General features: G+C 41.3%; 1 protein-coding gene and 2 non-coding genes across 11 annotated transcripts in view; 1 reads left to right on the top strand and 2 right to left on the bottom strand.

Annotated features, from left to right (window-relative positions):
• Nucleotides 1-18,719, bottom strand: part of MACROD2 (mono-ADP ribosylhydrolase 2) — a 2,047,165-nt gene that overhangs the window by 1,014,037 nt on the left and 1,014,409 nt on the right. The gene's annotated exons all lie outside the window — the stretch shown is intronic.
• Nucleotides 12,691-12,797, bottom strand: LOC112206627 (U6 spliceosomal RNA). Its single transcript, XR_002941035.1, has one exon. It is a non-coding gene; the product is annotated as a U6 spliceosomal RNA (small nuclear RNA).
• On the top strand, nt 13,990-14,096 carry LOC112206630 (U6 spliceosomal RNA). Its single transcript, XR_002941038.1, has one exon. It is a non-coding gene; the product is annotated as a U6 spliceosomal RNA (small nuclear RNA).

Here is an 18,719-nt window from a genome sequence, read left to right as displayed (position 1 = left end):
TGACCATAGCAAGGGACAGGAGGTTCCATAAAGACTGGCACTGATTGCTTTTCCTGACAGTGCAGATGGGTGGGGAAAGGGTGAGTTGCTGGCTTGAGATAAGATCAAATTTCACTTAAAGAAAATAAAGAAGTAAAAATATTTCTTGCATACCCAAATTTGACTACAATTTTTAACCTACATTTTATTTTATTATTTTATTTTATTTTACTTATTTTTTTGGAGACAAGGTCTCACTCTGTTGCCCAGGCTTCAGTGCAGTGTTGTGATCAAGGCTCACTGCAACCTTGACCTCCCAGGCAAAAGTGATCTTCCCACCTCAACCTCCTGAGTAGCTAGGAATACTGGTGCATGCCACCACATCCGGTTATTTATTTATTCATTTATTACTTTTTGTAGACATGGGGACTCACTATGTTGCCCAGGCTGGTCTGGAACTCCTGGGCTTAAGCAATCCTCCAGCCTCAGCCTCCCAAAGTGCTTGGATTACAAGTTTGAGCCAAGACACCCTGCCTTGGTACCACTTTTTAAATAATATTCAGTGGTGGTAAAAGAGTGAGAAAATGGGCTTCTTGAATCCTGCTGATGTAAGCATGAATGCATATCGAAAGACCTAAAATTTTTACTGACACATGAATCCAGCAATTCTACTTCTAGACATTTGCTCTAATTAAACAATTAAAGATATACAACAAGATCTGGCTCTAATGATGGTCTCAGTAGTGCTATTTGTATAAATGGGAGGGCCAGGTTAAATGTCCAACAATGAATTAAAGTAGATTGACGGCAGAGCATTGTTTTCAACTACTAAATATATTATAAAAATATTTTGTTAGCATCAAAGTATATTACTAATTCCTGTTAAGTGAAAGAAACAGGTGATAAAATACCATGCAGAATACTATGCTCTTTTCATTAATTATGTGCCTATAAATATGAGTATTTATTTTTTTAACTCAAAATATATCATAGGCAAACAAATTGAATGCTATAACTTGCTGATTTTGACCAAAAAAATGCTTCACAATTTACATCCATTTGAGAATACTTTTCTGTCTTGCTAATAAATCACTTCTAAACTTTGTACTTTCGATTATAAATCCCCTCACCCCCAATTTTGGCAACTATATGTTGAGTCCCTCTTCAAAGTACCCTAAACTGAGGGGGCCGGGGGAAAGGAAAGTTGTGGAGGTGAATTCCTAAAGTGTTCCAGAAAATGATACTGCTGATTTTGCAGTCTTAAAATTCACCTCCAGGAACACAGCAGAGAAAGTTATTTGCCTCACCTTGGAACACCTTGGTAACCTCATTACTAAAAATGATACCATACACTCTTGTACAGCATATACATCGTGAGGTATCATGGAAAGTATATAGAATTCCAACCATCAAATTTGGTAGCAGTGCTTTATGTTGTTTCTGCAAAATGCAATAATGTCTTCTTAATTCCCTAGGCTGGCATGGCTCACTTGGCGTCATTTATTTAAGGATATCTACATTTTCAAACACTGTTGGGTGAAAAGCAGCCCCATCAATCACTGTGACAGGCTACGTTCCTCTCGAGTTTATCTTCCTGTATATTTTGTGCCAGATTTCGTTTGCAAACCTCCAAATGGGGGAAACATGAGTCTTATTTAATCTTCACAAATATACACTGATGTTGTTAGACTATCATTTGCCGTCTGAACTCTCATTCATTAATAAAACGTTGGTTAAACAACACCCTACCCACCTTTTAACTGCAATACTCCCTTGTGTCTGTTGAACCCTTAATGGATGGCCTGTTTTAAAACCTGGTGGATATTTTATGCATATTGCAATTTGTGTGAAACTTGTCACTGTAGAGGATCTTTTCTCTTTCTAACATGGACAGGTTTGTTTATTTCAATTTCCATTAGTGTCTTGGAAGACAAAAATGATGAATGATGATTCTGAAGCTACAGATTTCACAAGTTAGAGAGTTATAGTGGATGCGTGCTTAGCTTAGCTTAAATTATTTTATTAGAAGCACAAACCATCACACCACTGGGGGTACCTGAAGATCATTTCATTTCAGTTCAGATTTTAGAGCCCATTTCCAAGGTTACCTCAAGTGTATAAAGAGAAAAAGCAAATAACTGGGTCATAAGCAGATAAAATGGACAAAGCATATACTGGGACAAGCAGCAGCAGGACAAAATTACACCTTTTATCAAGTCTTCCTTCCTCTGCCTGCCCATGTGATCTGGCCCAGCTTGAGGGAAGAGAATGAGAAAGTGTGGCAGCTGAGAGCTCACCAAGGGAAAGGATAGCAAGAGACTGATTTTTCATTCCCCATCTTTGGCAGCAGAGGTAAACATTTTAAGATACCTGTTTTAGTATGAAGACATGCATTTTTAATTGTGGTAAAATATACATAATGTAATTTATCACTGTAGCCATTTTTAAGCATACCATTCAGTGGTGTTAATTACATCCACGGTTTTGTGCAACCATCACCACTATCATTTCCAGAACATTTTCATCCCCCGTACTGAAACTCTGTACCTATTAAACAATAACGCCCCATCCTCCCCTGTCCCAGCTCCTGGAAACCCGTAATCTACTTTTTGTCTCTATGAATTTGCCTATTCTGGTTACCTCGTATAAGTGGAATCATACAACATTTGCCCTTTTGTGTCTGGGTTATTGCACTTAGCATAATGTTTTCAAGGTTCATCCATGGCATATAACAGAATTTCATTCCTTTTTAAACTGAATGATGTTCTGTCTTATGGATATACTACATTTCGCTTATCCATTCATCTGTTGATGGACATTTGGGGTGTTTCCACCTTTTGGCTATAGTGAATAATGCTGCTATGAACATTGGTGTACAAGTATCTATTTGGGTCCCTGTTTTAAATTCTTTTAGGTATATGCCAAAAAGTGAAATTGGTAGATCATGTAGCAATTCTTTGTTTAACTTTTTGAGGATCTGTCAAATTGCTTTCCACAGCAGCTGCTGAAGGTACAGTTTTTAAATGTGCATTTCCGGTTAGAGTGACGGTCAAAAATTGACCAATTATTGAGCAAATGTGGGCAGCTCTGAGTGTCCTGGATAGTTCAGGGTGAAGTGTGGATTTGAGTCTCAAAGTGATGTCTTGGCTCTCAGCTCCGTGAATCCCCCATCCTACTCTGTTGGGCAATTTGCCTGCAGAATTACCTCCAGCTGCAGCCACCTGGTAATGGCAGCAGTGGCCCATCTGGAGCGTCCGCTGCAAAGACGACGCCAGGTGCAGAGCGGTAGGCGCGCCAGGGCAGCGTGCGGAGCCGACGGGGGCCAGGAGCAGGCCAGAGGCCCACTCCCTACCAAGTTGGCGGGGCGGGAGCCCTGAGTTCCCGGGTGGAGCTGCAGTCGCCCAGCCACAGCTCCGGACCCAGGAATCCCTGTACTCCCGGGGGCCTGGGAAGCCCACCTGTCGCTGCAGGCTAGAAGTGCCTGCTCCCGCCCTCCGGCCTCTCCTCACTCCCAGTGCCCACTCTGATTTCAGAGCAAAGTTGTGGCTAAGCCCAGGCACTCCTGCCACCTGGCCGCGTGTGTGCACACTTGAGGCAGCGCTGAAATGACAGCCCCCTGACGCCTCAACCCCTCCGGACTTTGGGTACTCACGAGTGTGGGAGGGAGGCCAGCGGGGGCGGTCAGCTCGGTGCGGGCCTGGGCACGAACAGCCTGGGTGCCCTGGATGGCATGCTGATGGCGGGAGGCAGAAAGGGTCCTGGGGAGAAAGGCGCGAGTCCCTGGTGAAACCCCACCTTCAAGCCAGGGACAGCCTGAAGCCTGGGAGCCAGGCTGCCATTTCTGGGTGGAGTCTATGGCCCAGAGAGAATTTATGGTGCTCCCTCCAGGCCCGCCTATGGCTACCCATGGACCAATCAGCATGCACTTCCTCCCTTCTGAGCCCATAACAACACCGCTAACTCTGCCAGATTAACACAGACGGTACTAACAGCTGTGGGAATGAGCTATCCATTTCAGGTCTCCTCCACTTAGTCGGGATGACCTGCCTGTGGAAAGGAGCTACCCAGTATGGGTCCCCTCTCTGCTGAACGCTAGCCGCTTATCAGGACGACCTGCCTGAGGAAAGGTGCTACCCACTATGGGTTTCCTGCGAGCTGTTCTGTCACTCAAGGAAGAGCCTCTCCATTTTGCTCACCTTCCAGTTGTCCACATACCTCATTCTTCCTGGATGCCAGACAAGAACTCAGACCCACCAGATGGCAGGACTGAAAGAGTTGTAACACAAACAGGGCTGAAACACGACCCCTCGCTTGCCACATTGCCAGCGACGAGAAGGAGAGAAGAGCTGCAGCCCTTTGGGGAGCTCAGACCTAGGGCCTCCTCGAGTTAGGGCTGTAACACCCTCTTTGGGTCTCTGAGGTTCCTGACGTCTCCAAGCTTCTGGGTGCCACCACGTTCCCTGACGTCCACAGCGGAAGCCATCTGCAGTATGCCTGGTTCAGCTGGAGCCTCGCATAGAGCTGGCGCCTGTGCAGGCACCTAGTGCCGCCCGCCCCACCACAGCCTGGCTGTGCACAGTGGCCAGACCCTGAGCTCCCTCACATACCCTTCACTGCTCCGTGCCTAGCTCACCCTTGGCAGGTGTGGGATCTGGGCTGGTAGCGCGAGCCAAGTGCACCCTGATGGGCCGAGTGGGCAGAACAAGCCCAGCAGGCCCAAGCAAAATTCGGGCAAAGGCGCTACCAGCCTCAGAGGTTTCCGGCTGGAAAAGCAACACCCTAGAGATCCTGTGACACTGGGATCTGGGATGAAGATCATGAACTGCAGGACTCAGGATGGGGGACTCACAGCCAGCTCCAGTTTTGCTGCTGCTACTTTTGCCTGTAATCTTCTTTTTGTCACTTTGACAGGTGCATCTGAATTTGCATTATCTGGAATCTCTGCCATACTCCCTAGACTATCTATCTGTCTATCTATCTATCTATCTATCTATCTATCTATCTATCTATATTTTATCCTTAGCTCCTTGTCCTCCTTTTTAGTTTGGATGCCTTTGGAAACATGCCCTGAGCAAAGATGTTGAGCACAAGTAGTGAGAGAAAGATGCCAATAAAATAGTATGCAGGTGGGCAGGTGACTGCTGGGGCAACTAGAGCTCAATGCTGCTGTGCATTTCTGGGACATTGTGTAGAACATGCCTCAAAATTTTACCGAAGGGCAATTAAGCAGGAGTAGTTATTCTCCAACTCCCAAAAGTAGCTCACCAAAGCCTCCAACTCAAACTCCTGAGCTCAAGTGATCTTCCGAATACCTGGGACTATAGGCATGCACCACTATGCCCAGCTAATTTTTAAAAATTTTTGTGTAGAGACAGAGTCTCACCATATTTCCCAGGCTGAGGACTGCTTTAGAGAACATTAATTCCCTAGCACATTCAGCCTGCCTTGTGCAAAGGGACCTTCCACAGTTCTAGAAAACCCTCAGTCATGGAGATGCAGATGTGGTCAGTCAGAAATCTGCTGGAGTACACTGAAATTGAAATGTCCAAGATATACGAACAGGTTTTTTTTTTTTTTTTTTTTTTTTTTTTGGAGACGGAGTCTTGCTCTGTCACCAGGCTGGAGTGCAGTGGTGCTCACTGCAACCTCCGCCTCCTGGGTTCAAGCAACTCTCGTGCCTCAGCCTCCTGGGTAGCTGGGTTTACAGGCAGGCACCATCACACCCAGCTAATTTTTGTATTTTTAGTAGAGTTGGGATTTCACTATGTTGGCCAGGATGGTCTCGATATCCTGACCTCGTAATCCGCTCACCTTGGCCTCCCATTCATCTCTTTATGTAATCACTCAATAAGCATTTATTCACTGCCTCTTATATGTTTCAGGCACTGTGTAAGGGGCTAAGGATTCAAAATCAAATAAACCTCTTTTCCTGATATTGTTTCTTTGTCTTCATACACTTGGCATAACTGTGGAGATGAGTTTTTGTACATAAACTGAAATGAAGTGGTCTTCATCATAATGATTGGTAGAGGGTGATGGTTTGTGCTTCTGATAAACTAACTTGAGAAAAGCTTGGTACCTCCACTGTAAATCTCTGACTTGTGAAACTTCTTTCCTCAGTGGTTCTCAAAGTGTGGTCCCTAAACTAGCAGTATCAGCCTCATTGGAAAAGTTGTTAGATATGAAAATTCTAAGTCCTTCTGAATCAGAAAGTCTGAGGATAGGCCTCAGAAATCTGTGTTTCAACAAGCCCTCCAAGTCATTGGAGAATTCATGATAAAGTTTAAAAACCACTCTTCTAGGAAAACTGACCAATGAATTAATAAGTCTCGTGCAATCTACTTTTTGAGACACTGCAGAAATACAAAAGAATGTCTTCTGAATTAGAATGAGAATTTAGGAAGGGATTCCTGGAGGAAGTGTAGTGCTTCATCTAAGTTCTGAAGGATGAGTCTATAAGAGGTAGCTAAATAAAAAAGTGGGAGAGGAGGCGTGGCAGTTAGGTTGAGGGCCTTCTGGAAGAAAGCCTTCCGGAATTCTGGCACTCAAATCTCCCTGGATGTGTGCAGTTTTCCTCCTCTTCCCTACTGCCTTATGTGAACTTGCTCCCCATGCCCTGTGAGCCAGCAGGCCAACATTGTCCAGCTGAAGTCCTAATCTTGGTTTCTCGGCTACCTCTGCAGCAGATATGCTGAATTATGTGGAAGGTCACTGTGACATCCGTAGCTCCCTAAGGAAATGACTCTCACCATTCACGATCTTGTTCTTCCTTGCCCATTTCTCCAACCTCATTACTTGCCATCCTCCTAAGTACCCTGCCTCTGCACAAAACAACATTTTTTTTCTAGTTATTCTAAATGCCATGCTCTTTCTGACCTCCATGTATCCAGTAAGTTGTTGTCTTTGACTGGACTGTCCACCTTTACCAGTCATCTGATGGCTAAACTCATATTCACCCTTCACATCTCAGCTCAGCCATGGCTTCCTCTGTAAGACCTTCCCTTGACCTTCCAGGGAGGTAGGGGTTTCCATTTATTCTCCACCCAACAAACTTCCATATCCCTGTCACAGCAGGTAGCCCGAACTGTTGGTGCAGATGCCTAACATTAGAGGGACAGATCCCGGAGCAGTGATCACTTTCTATTCATTGTTACATCCTCAGTGCTAAAAGGTGACATCCAGTAGGTGCTTAATAATAAAAGTAACACTTATTAGTTGCTTGTAATATGCCAGACCTTGTTTGCAGTACTTTGCTTGGACTTCGCTAATTCAGTAGATTTGGGTGTCTAATCCCAGCATTGCTCCTCACTCCACTCTGGGCCCTGTGCATTAGGAGGCTCAGTTCTGGCCCTCCTCTGACTGCCCTTCCTCCTACAGTGATACCTTGGATCAAGGGGACTTGCCTATCCTGAGCCCAGGTCCACCCCTTGGCTCTAGGTTTTTAGGCCCCCAGAATTCTCTATCAAAATGGCCTTGAAGCTACTTCCAGGGCCTTTCGAGGAATCTTCCACTGGTCTTGCCTCCAGGGGCAGTGCCCTAGGCCTGAGGAATGGCCTTAGCCTCCCTTTTGCTAGGGATGTGGGTGTAGCTGAATATAGGGGCCAGGATCTTCATGCATCATCTGGGAGGCCCTTGCAGTGTGAAGAAGAGCTTGGGAAGAGAGGAGGGCCAGGCCTAAAGCTAAGGTCCATTTTCCCAAGGCCACCACATTCCAACATGGGACACTGAGGAGCCTCAGAATTCTACATTTAAACCCAGACCTTTAAATGTTGAAGGTATGTTTGTCAAGGCAGGCAGACAACACACAGTTTATTCAGCAACTTGTTGGGGGAATTCATAATTTTGAAATATTTAGATAGAGTGTTCAGGCTCCATTTATACTCTTATCCTGAAACCCACACATATTAGGGGTGAGAACATTCACTCTCATAAGAAATTTTTTTTCTTTTCTTTTTTTTTTTTTTAATTAGAGACAGTCTTACTCTTGCCCAGGCTGGTATTGAACTCCTGGGCTCCAGCAATCCTCCCGGCTTGGCCTCCAAAAGTGCTGGGATTACAGGCATGAGCCACTGTGCCAAGGCTAAACTTTTCACAAATAGATATTATTTCCCCCCCACCACCACCATCACTACCACCACATTTTATGACTGAGTAAATTAAGGCTAAAATAGATTAAGTGTCTCATCTACACAGCTGAGAAATAGTAGAGCTGTAATTCAAACAGCCATTTGGCTCCAGACCACACACTCATATCGCCACAGTGATTGAAACATGGTAGCTGTTTCACAGACTTAGGACAGAGCCCTATGTCAGGAACACCAAAATCAAATCTGGTAGACATCAGAGTCTGTTAAAGCTATGTAAATTGGCACTGAAAGCAAAAAGCGGAAACATGATAAGACAAAGAGATGGACATGCCTATAATAAAATGGAATAATAGGTGAAAACATTTCCTTTTCCCGAGAAACATTTTTTTAACCCAATTAAACATATAAAGATGAAAGTAAAGGTCTTTTTCTCCTGAATGTGTCTGTGTTCCCCCACTCCTACCCCCACTGACGCCACATTTCTGAATCTGCCACACAATATAAGTCACTGTGTAAACCAAATCATTAGGGTTGCCAGGTGTTCAATTTTGAACCAGACAGTCTGGTATTTGAGCTTTCTGCCTAGGAAACAAATAGAGAAAATACCAGTGATTTTTAATTAAGTCTTGTTATTATCATGTAAAGATGAACTTGCAGGAGAACATTCTCCCTGGCTCTTTGCGTTGCACTTGACTCTGAGCCTGATTTCCACTAAGACATCAGCCTCTGTGTAGGCCAGACTGCCTCCAGACCGAGTGCCCTAGCAAGCTGATGAGCTTGGCTCTGAATGCTTATTGGCATGTTCTTATTGGTCAGGCCCATGCAATTGTGCTAGATCATTTTCTTTTATTGATATCTCCAAAGCTCCTTCGGCAATCGGCAGAGTTCCCTGGGTGTATTTAGCAACGATAATAATAATAAAATACATACATAAATAAGTAAATACTCAGAAGCACATTTTGATGCAGGCAATTGATCCACTGATTAAGAGTCATATGAGTTAACTAAGCCCATAAGTCTACTCATGGCTATTGAATGGGAACCGATAGTAAAAATAAATAAATAAAAAATATATATATATTATTATATCATTTACAAACACAAAACATTATTCTCAAGTAAAATTCTGAGTCCCAATTAAATCTGACTCTAGTAACAAGATGATAGTGTAAATATTTTAAATTAGTGTGGAAATCTATGATAAGAGAATACCTAGAAATCCTTACATTTTGAGGGAATGGTTTATATGGTATTCAACAACTTTACAAATTGTTGAAAACAAAAGGGTTTGAATGGGTATTAGAAAAGAATCTTGTTTCCTTAAAGAACTTTGTTTAACCTTAAACAATGGTAAATGCCTTTTATTTACCACTGGATACTCGAGGACCTTTAATATGTTCGTGTACATTCAGAGGAAAGAGACCAGGGAAGCTTTTGTTTTCAGAGAACTAATTAATGTTCCTCCTTGGAAGACTGGGAAATACTAGTCTACCACAGTGTAACTTCAGAGTTATAAATTCTTTGTCAGCTAGGTACTAATATTTTAGTTGCATACTCTTCTTGTAAGGCTTAATTCCTTATAACAGAGGAACATAGAAACAGAGCATGCAAATGCATCCCACTAGACAGTTGCACCACAGGATTTACCTTCCTGATCCAGGCTTTCCCTTTTTCTGCCTCTCACTAATGCATTACCATATAAGGAGTGGCTCTCAATGCGTTGAGGGGGATTAATTTTTTCCCCTACCCCAGGAGGACATTTGGCAAGATCTGGGCACAGTTTTGGTTGGGAGGTGCCAATGGCATCTGGTGGGTAGAGGCCAGAGATGCCGCTAAACATCCCACAATGCACAGGACAGCACCCCAGCCCCTCCCTACTCCAGACCAAAGAATCATCCAGCCCAAAATGTCCACAGTGCAGAAATTGAGAAACCCTACTGTACAGATCTTTGGAATAGATAATTCAGCCCATTTGGGTTATTAAAACTATCAGAAACGATAGTGTAGATCTATTGGCTGGTGTATCAGGAGCCCCTGAGGATGGTGAAAGGAGTAGGTAGAGGGGTAGAGAATTTTCATCTGTGCCCTCCCCCACCCCCTTTTTTTCGTTTTCCTATTTGTCACACTAAGCAGCAGTTAATTCTTGAGAACAGACCTATTTAGGAAGGTGACACTGCCCAGGCTTTCGGGTCTGGCCAAGGAACTTGAGGAGACCATCAGAGCTGCCTCTTCTGAAGCAAGGAGGTAGACACCACCCAAGACTTAGACTGATAATATCGGAAGCTTGTACTGATTCATTGAACATACACACACAACCCCCTCTCTCCCCCATTAACAAGAATTTTAAAACTGATATACAATAAAAATTATAAAATGTAATTCTCAAATTTTCTAAGATGGAATAATATGGATAATTTTTATTGTGAAAATAATACCCCCACTGTGAAAAAATAGTCTTCATGTAGTTATATTTTTCTTAAAATTCCTAAGTGTGTAAACAAACAAACAAGAAAACCAACATTGGAAAGTCACCACACTTGAAAACTCAGGATATCATATTCTGAGTGTTTTGTGTTTAACTAATGGTGAGAAATCTTCTTTTGATAAAGAATAGTAATTTAAACCTGTATGACATCCTCGTGGGGGGAAGTAAGAACTCCCTACAAATTCTATTTATGAGGAGGTTGGTACCTTAGACAGGGGCTCATTTCCCTTGAGGGAAAAGCAATCTCTTGATCGATGGAAATCATTTTTCAACAAAATACCTACAACACTAAATCTGTTAAAACTAGATCAATAGTCTGTTCCAATTCTTGTATTAAATAGTAGTATGGAAAAAATTTTTTGTGTCAGTGGTAATCTATAGTAACCACAGGATAGGTATAGAATTATAAAGAAGTTAACTTTGTATTTCGTTTGTTTAGAGAAAAACATGTTTTTGAACGTTACAAATTTATTTTAAAAATATAATATTAATATAAAATGCAATATAGAGTATCACTTAAAAATTCCCATATGATTTAACAAATGTTTTTTTTATTATGATATTTATATTAAACATCTACTAATTTGCTAACACCATTTGAAACCCTACAAATCACTCGAAAATTAGGTATATACTCAAATAAACCAAATTAATTTAGATTCACAGGTTACTCTAAGAATACATATTAATTTCATTCCTCTTCCCCTTCCTCTTCTTCCTCCTCTTTTTCTTCTTCTCCCTCTTCCTTCTTGTCCTTCCTGTTAAAATTCATGATTTTAAAGCTGCTTAATTCTCTCATCTGGATGGAGACTATAAAATAGTAATCTCAAAGAGAAATTTTAAGGATTAAGTAATGAATAGTAGTATTTTTTAATGCCTAGAATATGGCATACCTTCAATAGATCTCTTTTGGTACTAAACTTAGTTCTACAGAGTTCCTGCTCTTTGGACCAGAATGATGTAGGGTGGGAGAGATAAATCTAATTAAATTTTATCAGCAATAAAGGTATCCACTATTGAGGACTTATGAGGTCCAGTTTACATGCTTCTTTAATCATTGTGAAAATTCTAGGCTATGAGTAGGATAGGACCTGCTTATATTTATTGAACACTCACATGTTAAATCAGTTAATCCTCACAGGAGGCTTCCAAGGTGGTAGTACCTTTATCCCCATTTGACCAATGAAGACACCACAGTTCATGGAGTTCAGCCTGTGTGCTCCAGTGAAAATGTGTGAGAAGTGATCATTGATGTGTTCCTTGGGCAATATGGTTTGGCTGTGTTCCCACCCAAATCTCATCTTGAATTGCAGCCCCCAGAATTCCCACATGTAATAGGAGCGAATCTATGGGAAGTAATTGAATCATGGGGACAGGTCTTTCCCATGCTGTTTTCATGATAGTGAATAAGTTTCATGAGATCTGATGGTTTTCTAAAGGGGATTTCTCCTGCACACACCCTCTTGCCTGCTGCCATGTAAGACATGCCTTTGCTTCTCCTTTGCCCTCTGCCATGATTGTGAGGCCTCCTCAGCCATGTGGAACTGTGAGTCCATTATAAATTGCCCAGTTTTGAGTATGTCTTTATTAGCAGTGTGAGAACAGACTAATACCTTGGGTCATCAACAGGGGTGATGCTAGCCTAGCCCGTGCTGCTTCTACGTGATTAGGAAAGCATGGCCTCTCTGGGAAGACATATCTAAGAGCCAAGAGTGAGGGCTGGAGTATATGTAGCTCCTAACCCTTCTCCATAGGGGGGATCTATGAATGGTGGCCCAAGTAAGCCTCTCAGAGTTTTCTGAAGATATAAATGCCCATTTAAAACTCAAAAGTATTTGAATGATCTTATATTTCCAGTTATAGATGCTGTAAGTGTTTCTTGGGATTCTGGCCCAAGGCTTTTTCTTCTAGAGCTGCCCTTAATACTCTGTGCCACTTTCTAGCAAATGATGGCATCATGAGACTAGAATGTACCTGAGGGAACTGAAGCCTGATCTGGGCATGTGGTCAGTACACATCCTCCAAGGTCTTGTAAAAGTAACTGCAACAGGGGTATAGAACTGTGGTGTATGACTCTATATGACACTCTGGAAAAGAAAAAACTACAGAGAATATATACATATATGCATATATATATAATTTTTTATGGAACGCTTCACAAATTTCCATGTCATCCCTGCACAGGGGACATGCTAATATTCTCTGTATCATTCCAATTTTAGTATATGTGTTGCCAAAGCAAGCACTAGAGACCATATAAATATCAGAAGTTGCCAGGCGTTGGGCAGAGGAAGAGATGGCTAGGTGGAGCACATGGCATTTTTGTAGCAGTGGACTATTCTGTATGATACTGTAATGGTGGATACATGTCATTATGCATTTGGCAAAACTCATAAAGCTATGTAATGAGAAGAGTTAATTGCTGCTTACTCGTCATTGTGGAGAAGCAGGTCGTCTTGTCTTCTTTAGAATATATCACCAGTGTGTGCAAGAATGCTCTAAAATTCTGTTGTGAATGTCTAGTTTAAAGATTAAATGTGAATGAGACTGTCACATGAATACAAGATTTCTAAGTCATGTTTATAAATTGTATAGACTATTTTTCTTCAAATAGTCTCTTTCAAGTAAAATTCCATAAAATATGTTCTATCCAACTTTAATGATACAAAATCAAAGTCTACCACCAATAAAAACATGAAATAATACTACTGGGAACAATGAAAAGAAAGCCAGAAAATGGAGCTTTTCTGCCATTAGATCCTAAATACTTCAGACTGTGAATTGGTATTTAAAGTGCAGTTGCCTACATTGGTAGGAACCCTGCAATTATAGGTTAATTAGCTAAAATATCTGTCATGTTTGTGTAACATAGGGATACAACCAATGTTGTATACAGCAACAAATAATAATAGCTTCATAATTGCTAACACTCACCATATTCAAGGTAATTCTTTACTAATAAATAAAATAGACACCAAAAAATATTAGGAAGGATTACATAATGCAACAGTTATTCCTGCTAACTTTGCTTGTTTGCATGCACAGTAGTAGATGTATAGGCACATAAATATATGTATTTTTTTAATTGATAGATTTTTTTGAGCAGTTTTTGGCTTACAGAAAAATTGAGCTGAAAGTACAGAGAGTTCCCATACACTCCTCTCCCCTCTTTCTCAGTTTCCTGTATTATTAGCATCTTGCATTGGTGTGGTACATTTGTTACTGAACCAGTATTGATATATTATTATTAACTAAAGTCCATAGTTTATGTTAGGGTTCACTCTTCATGTTACATAGCTCTATGAGTTTTGTCAAAAGCATAATGACATGTATCCACCATTACAGTATCATACAGAATAGTTCACTACTATTAGTTCCACCCAGCCATCTCTTTCCCTGCCCAATGCCTGGCAACTTCTGGTATTTTTATTGTCTCTTGTGCTTGCTTTGGCAACACACATACTAAAATTGGAATGATACAGAGAATATTAGCATGGTCCCTGTGCATGGATGACATGGAAACTTGTGAAGCATTCCATGAGAAAAATACACATATATATACATATATATATGTACACACACATATACATATATATGTACACACACATATATGCATATATGTATACATATATGTGTGCATATATATAGTCTCCTATGTATATGTACATACATACATACGTATCTGTGTATATATAGAAGACTATATGCATATACATCTACACATATATGTATATATACAGAAGACTATGCGTATACATACACACCCGTGTATACACATGTGTATACATACACACCCGTGTATACGCATATGTGTATACATGCACACCCGTGTATACGCATATGTGTATACATGCACACCCGTGTATACGCATATGTGCATACATGCACACCCGTGTATACGCATATGTGCATACATGCACACACGTGTATACGCATATGTGCATACATGCACACACGTGTATACGCATATGTGTATACTTATACACATACACACATGTGTATACATATACACATGTGTATACACATACACACGTGTGTATACATATACACATACACACGTGTATACACATACACATGTGTATACACATACACACGTGTGTATACATATATGTATACACACGTGTGTATACATATATGTATACACACGTGTGTATACATATACGTACACACACGTGTATACGTATACACACATTACATATATATGTATACATATGTATACATATATATGTGTATATAGTCTCCTATAGTTTTCCCTTTTCCAGAGTGTCAGATAGAGTCATGCGCCACACTACACCACTTCCGTCAACATCAGACTACATATATGACAATGGTGGTCTTATAAGATTATAATACTGTATTTTTGCTGGATATTTTCTAGGTTTACACATGTTTAGATACACAAATCCTTAACATTGTGTTGTATGTGCCTACACTACTCAGTACAGTAACATGTACAAGTTTGTAGCCTAGGAGCAATAGACTATACCAATATAGCCTAGGTGCGTAGTAGGCTATACCATGTAGGTTTGCATAAATCACTCTACGATGTTCACATGATGACGAAATTGCCTAACAATGCATTTCTCAGGACATATCTCTATTATTAAGTGGCTCATGACTGCAGTTGGTATCAGACAATATGTAGCCTTTTAAAATTGGCTTCCTTTACTTAGCAATATGGTGAATCTTCTTTTGACTTTGGTTTTAAGACACAGGCTTCAAGAAACAAATATGATCACAACATAGAGTAATTTTCAAAACTCATATAAATTTTTTCAGATAGATCTTATAGAAATTTCACTTAGACAACTTCTAACTCCTCTCTCCTAGTGTCTCAAGCCATTTATCTATAATTCTTAAAGTATAGATAGAAGTATCCCAGGAAAAAATTTTGATAAGTCCTTCCTTAAGGATGGACTTAAGGTCATCACCTTTCAGGTGAGGACTTGGGAAACCAAGAGAACACAGTAGTGGCTTCTCCTAGATTCCATGAGATGTGAATATCCACATGAGATTTTGCAGCAGAAGTAGGCAAACTATAGCCTGCAGGTCAAATCCAGCCTCCCATCTCTTTCAGTATAACCCAGATGCTAAGAATGCTTTTTATCAATACGTATTTACGATCAATTTGATGACAGGGAAAACTAATTTTGAACAACAATTAAGCAAAATGTTACCCACCCAAAAATGATTTCATCCTTTTCATTACTAAAATAAATTGTCTTCTTATTTACTAGTTAATATTTTAAGTATTCAATTATTATTATGTTTAATTTCATCAATAAAATGTTTGTAAAAATTTGTTTTCTCTCTTTCTATATCAGTACCTACACAATATCCTCAATTTTACCTCTTGGTACACAAAAACTAAAATACTTATTCTTGGCCCTTTTCAGAAAGTGTTTGCCAATCCTATTCAAGAATAATCAAATGGTCTCTAACTGTTTTTCTTCTTCTCCCCTTCATTTTTTTCTTTTATTAGTAATATGCCCTCATCTAACTGTATCATTACGTTCTAGAAGACACAGTTAGTATGATCTGGACTATGAAGTAACGAAAAGGTTTAAAGAACTCCACCCTTGGACATTAAAAAAGGAAAGCTGTCTGTTAGTCAAGAGTCTAGAAAAGGAGGCCATAAGTGGTACCAACTTTTCCAGGCTTTGGTAAATATAGAAATCTCTATTTTTTTGTCACCATCTCTCTGCTTCTCATGTGGGTCGGCAGGGGTGTTAGTGGAAAAAGGCTTTGTAGTTAGACAAACCTGCCACCCACCAGCTTCTGGACTACAAACAATTGCTCATCCTCTTTGCATTTTGGGGTTTTAAATTTTGTTTTGGTTTGTTTTTGACTTATAAAAGGGGTTATTTCAATGACTAAATGATATAATGTTCTCACACAATAGAAGCTCATAACTTTGTGTAGTTGTAAAGCTTTAGGTCCTAATGAGAATTAAATGTTTTCTTCCTTTCTTCTTTCCAAGAAAACTCTCTCCGTGTGTGTGTGTGTGTGTGTGTGTGTGTGTGTGTGTGTGTGTGTGTTCAGAGGAAGAAGGGAAAACTGGAATAAAAGTCCCATTACACCTCATGGCTTATAGCAGAGCAAACCTAGCAAGGCGTCTGTATTAGTCTGTTTTGTGTTGCTGTAAAGAATATTTGAGACTGGGTAATTGGTAAAAGAAAAGAGGTTAAATTTGGCCAATGATTCTGCAGGCTGTACAAGCATGACACCAGCATCTGCTCAGCTTCGAGGGATGCCTCCGGAAGCTTTTACTCATGGTAGAAAGCAAAGGAGGAACAGGCATGTCACATGGTGTGATGGTTAATACTGAGTGTCAACTTGATTGGATTGAGGGATACAAAGTATTTATCCTGGGTGTGTCTGTGTGGATGTTGCCAAAAGAGATGAACATTTGAGTCAGTGGGCTGGGGAAGGCAGATCCACCCTTAATCTGGTGTGCACCATCTAATCAGCTTCCAGCGAATATAAAGCAGGCAGAAAAACGTGAAAAGGAGAGACGGGCCTAGCCCTTTAGGATATATATATTCTAAACCTGTGCTTAGAGCTCTCTCTCTCTCTCTCTCTCTCTCTCTATATATATATATATCCTATTAATTCTGTCCCTCTAAGAGAACCCTGACTAATCCAGTAAATTGGTACCAGTACAGTGGGGTGCTGCTGAAAAGATACTCAAAGATCTTTGGAACTGGATAACAGGCAGAGGTTGGAACAGTTTGGAGGCTCAGAAGAAGACGGGAAAATGTGGGAAAATTTGGAACTTCCTAGAGACTTGTTGAATAGCTTTGCCCAAAATGCTGAGAGCAATATGGATAATAAAATTCAGGCTAAGGTGATCTCAGATGGAGATGAGGAACTTATTGGGACCTAGAGCAAAGGTGACTCTTGTTATGTTTTGGCAAAGAGTCTGGCGGCATTTTGCCCCTACCCTAAAGATTTGTGGAACTTTGAACTTGAGAGATAATTTAAGGTATCTGGCGGGAGAAATTTCTAAGCAGTAAAGCATTCAAGAGGTAACTTGAGTGCTATTAAACACATTCAGTTTTATAAGGGAAGCAGAGCATAAAAGTTTGGGAAAAGTCGCAGCCTGACTATTCGATAGAAAAGGAAAAGCCATTTTCTGGGGAGAAATTCAAGGCGGCTGCAGAAATTTGCATAAGTAGTAAGGAGCCTAATATTATTTCCCAAGACCACTAGGAAAATGTCTCCAGGCCATGTCAGAGAACTTCCCAGCAGCCCCTCCCATCACAGGCCCAGAGGCCAAGGAGGAAAAAGTGATTTCATGCACTGGGTCCAGGGTCCCCATGCTGTGTGCACCCTAGGGACTTGGTGCCCTGTGTCCCAGCTACTCCAGCTATGGCTGAAAGGGGCCAACATAAAGCTTGGGCTGTGGCTTCAGAGGGTGGAAGCCCCAAGCTTTGGCAGTTTCCATGTGGTGTTGAGCCTGCAGGTGCACAGAAGTCTAGAATTGAGGTTTGGGAACCTCCTTCTAGATTTCAGAAGATGTACGGAAATGCCTGGATGCCCAGGAAGAAGTTTGCTGCAGGGGTGGTGCCCTCATGGAGAACCTCTGCTAGGGCAGTGCAGAAGGCAAATGTGGGGTTGGAGCCCCAACACACAGTCCCTACTGGGGTACCACCTAGTGGAGCTGTGAGAAGAGGACCACTGTCCTCCAGACCCCAGAGTGGCAGATCCACTGACAGCTTGCACTGTGAACCTGGAAAAGCCACAGACACTCAATGCCAGCCCATGAAAACAGCCAGGAAGAAGGCTGTACCCTGCAAAGCCACAGGGGCGGAGCTGCCCAAGGCTTTGGGAACCCACCTCTTGCATCAGCATTACCTGGATGTGAGATATGGAGTCAAAAGAGATCATTTTGGAGCTTTAAGATTTGACTGCCCTGCTGGATTTCAAACTTGCATGAGCCCTGTAACCCCTTTGTTTTGGCCAATTTCTCCCATTTGGAATGACTGTATTTACCCAATACCTGTACCCCCATTGAATCTAGGAAGTAACTACCTTGCTTCTGATTTTACAGGCTCATAGGCAGAAGGGACTTGCCTTGTCTCAGATGAGACTTTGGACTGTGGACTTTTGGGTTAATGCTGAAATGAGCTAAGACTTTGGAGGACTGCTGGGAAGGCATGATTGGT

The sequence above is a fragment of the Pan troglodytes genome, chromosome 21 (genome assembly GCF_028858775.2).
Source record: "Pan troglodytes isolate AG18354 chromosome 21, NHGRI_mPanTro3-v2.0_pri, whole genome shotgun sequence".
NCBI classification, from domain to species: domain Eukaryota; kingdom Metazoa; phylum Chordata; class Mammalia; order Primates; family Hominidae; genus Pan; species Pan troglodytes.
This window is presented reverse-complemented; position numbering and strand designations above follow the sequence as displayed.